The following is a 2,967-nucleotide window of genomic DNA, read 5'->3' on the forward strand; positions in this document are numbered from 1 at the left end:
TTATAAACAAGATTACGACACTTATGATAGACAACATTGTTTATTAACAAAAAAGGGGACATGGATAAACGTTTCGGAATTCTATCAGATTCCATTTTCAGTATCGAAAGCAAAATAAAATAAATTGACATAAGTCTTTGGGCATTGTCAAAGTACAGTTGCTAAATATAACGATAATTAAACAAAAAAACGGTAAACAGTAATCATGGGGAGAAACTACAGCAAGAAAACAGCAAGAATTTCCATCAAAACGCATAAGAAAAAGAGTAACCCCTGTGTTTCCTCTATACGCCAACATAGTGAAGAAACAGGACATCAACCTATATCCTCTGAAAGTCTAATACTGACCTGGAATTATTGATTAAAGAAACCCTCCACATCAAACAGCACTCTCCAACACTGAACAACATGCAGTCTTCATTTAAACTATACATTTTTTAATATGTTCATATTACTGATTTTACCTTTTTTTGTGTGTTTTCTTGCTTTAGTTTCTCCCCATGATTACTGTTTAGTGTTTTATTATCGTTGTATTTAGCAATTGTACTTTGACAATGCCCAAAGACTTATATAAATTTACTTTATTTTGCTTTAGATACTGAAAATGGAATCTGATAGAATTCCGAAACATTTATCTATGTCCCCTTTTTGTTAATAAACAATGTTGTATATCATAAGTGTCGTAATCTTGTTTATAATATGAACTTTTGTTTATAAAACTAATCGTAAAATATAACAAACGTTAAAGATAAAATACGAACAGACCATAGGTTTATCTTTATCACGTGTCATGGTTAGACTCGTTGTTTTTGAAAAATGATTACTAAAACGCATGCTGACATTTAATAAATATTAGATAAGTTTACGAACTTTTAGTTCAGTAATGTTACTAACATTTCCATTAACATAGTAGAATTATAATTAACGAAAATAAATCGTTTCCAAAAACTTGTTTATGTTTTTAGAGCAAAGTACATTATGCTATCTACTGTGTCCACTGCGATAAATCGAATCCCTGATTTTTGCGTTGTAAGTCCATAAACTTACTGTTGTCCCACTGGGGGACTTCCAAGGACTATATCCTATAGAGCAGGGTTTCTTGAAGGTGTGAGAGGGTCGCGAACAGACTTTGAAAATAGATAATACATTTTTCCCAAATGTATTCCAAGCTAAAAAAGGTTGAGAACCCACGTGTTATGAGGAAAACCTCAGATGTTCGGCATACTGCAGACACTTAAACGAAAATATGTATAAATTACTACTATTTTTGTTACGTATTTCTACACAAAATATCCTATTTTCCAATATTTTTAAGCACACCTTCATTACCAACACTAGAGGTAATTTAATCTTAATAACCTCAACAGATTGAGAGAATTTTGTGAATCGACATACACCATATGTTTTGTTCGTTAAAACTAGGTTTCAGCTTTTGGTATAAATTAATTTAACATTCAATTTGAGCATTACTCTGTATCATAAAATAAGTTCTAAAAATGTTCCATAATTTCATTTTAAGTTCAATTTAATCGAATTTCTATTATTGTAAATTAATATATTTAATCTCCGAGTCAATACTATAATATTTATTTTTAAAAAACACATAGAAAGAAAAATTAACCTACCTTACGTCTCTGTCACGTAAAGGATGAAATATTAACAATAATATCAGTAACTTGTTTTCTCTGTTGAAGATTAAAGAATTAAATAGAAAATCTCTTTGATACACCTTATTCATAGATGCTTACTCTTTTTCCCCAGTTTGAAACTCTACTGCAGTGAGCTATGCAGCATCTAATATACGTGGAAGAAGAGCGTTCACGTGATAGCATGCGTTTTATTCGTTACTTGAAAGCGCATGTTGGAAGAGGCAGCTGTTCATTCATTGGACAAAATCACGTAAGCGTGCTTCTAGTTTGTTGCTAGGCTGCTAGGAAACTTCCACTGCTGCGAAAAAGAAAAAGAACTGCAGTAGGGTTAAGTTGATTTTTAATCAATAATACCGTTACCCGCAACCGGTATGATTACGTAAGGCGTATCTGCAACAATTATACAATCAGTGCCCTGTAAAATCATAGCCTCAGTTAATAAAGCAAATCAACCTGAAAACAATATTTTATTAAATCAGATACTGTTTCATTTATCAAATTGTTACGTAATTTACTCCTCAAAACTTCCAACTTCAGGTATGTAAATAATGTGCTATCTTCAGTAGTAGCTGACGGCATGTATGGGCCTACTTGAAAAAAAGTGAAGTACCATTCCTAAAGTTTTTATTTTATATTATTAGAAATATTTATTTGTGAATTATTTCGTTCTATATATATATATTGTCTTCTCACTTATGGCGACAAGAGCAATCTTTATTACTTGTAAAGCTGTTCATTTTGTGTCTAAATCAGCTTGTACATCAAATAAATTTGCAGATCAAGCTGTACTGAAAACACATATTATTTACTTCAGTTTAGGTTTTTCCACAAACAATGAATATTTTGAATGAATAATTTTAAATCATTAGTTCATATTTATATAGCTTTCATTAAAAAATATGACAATTTGTATAAAGTTTGTTACTCTCGTAACCAGGAAATACAAGTATAAACTATCGAGAGACGAGCCTGTGAATCTTATAGCCAGATAATAAAAAAAAAGTGACGAAGATAAACAGAAATATATAAAAGCTCTAAAGACCATATTTTGGGTGACCTACAAGCGATTGAGTCCTTTATTTACCCTTGCTTTTTTTTAAAAAAAAAGTGATTTTTTTTGCATTCAAATAACGCAATATTTTTAGAATATCTCATTGATTTACGAATATATCTCAATAACAATAGACTGTCTGAGAGAAAAAATGTTTTTTTTTCTGGTGCAGCTTTTTCAAAATTAATAATAAATAAGTTGTGATATTTCAATTCATTTAAATTTAAAATTTTTAAAGTATTAATTGAGCTTACTAATAACAAAATT

The 2,967-nt window shown here is 30.1% G+C and overlaps 1 protein-coding gene across 1 annotated transcript in view; it reads right to left on the reverse strand.

Moving 5' to 3' along the window:
* The window catches only part of LOC106462777 (glutamine synthetase-like), a 10,078-nt gene extending 8,288 nt beyond the window's left edge, over nt 1-1,790 (reverse strand). The window contains exon 1 of the mRNA XM_013922737.2: nt 1,626-1,790. The gene's annotated coding sequence lies outside the window, so the exon portion shown is untranslated. The remainder of the gene's footprint in view (nt 1-1,625) is intronic.
* Nucleotides 1,791-2,967: the final 1,177 nt, after the last annotated feature.

The sequence above is a fragment of the Limulus polyphemus genome, unplaced genomic scaffold (assembly GCF_000517525.1).
Source record: "Limulus polyphemus unplaced genomic scaffold, Limulus_polyphemus-2.1.2 Scaffold1246, whole genome shotgun sequence".
Taxonomy (NCBI): Eukaryota; Metazoa; Arthropoda; class Merostomata; order Xiphosura; family Limulidae; genus Limulus; species Limulus polyphemus.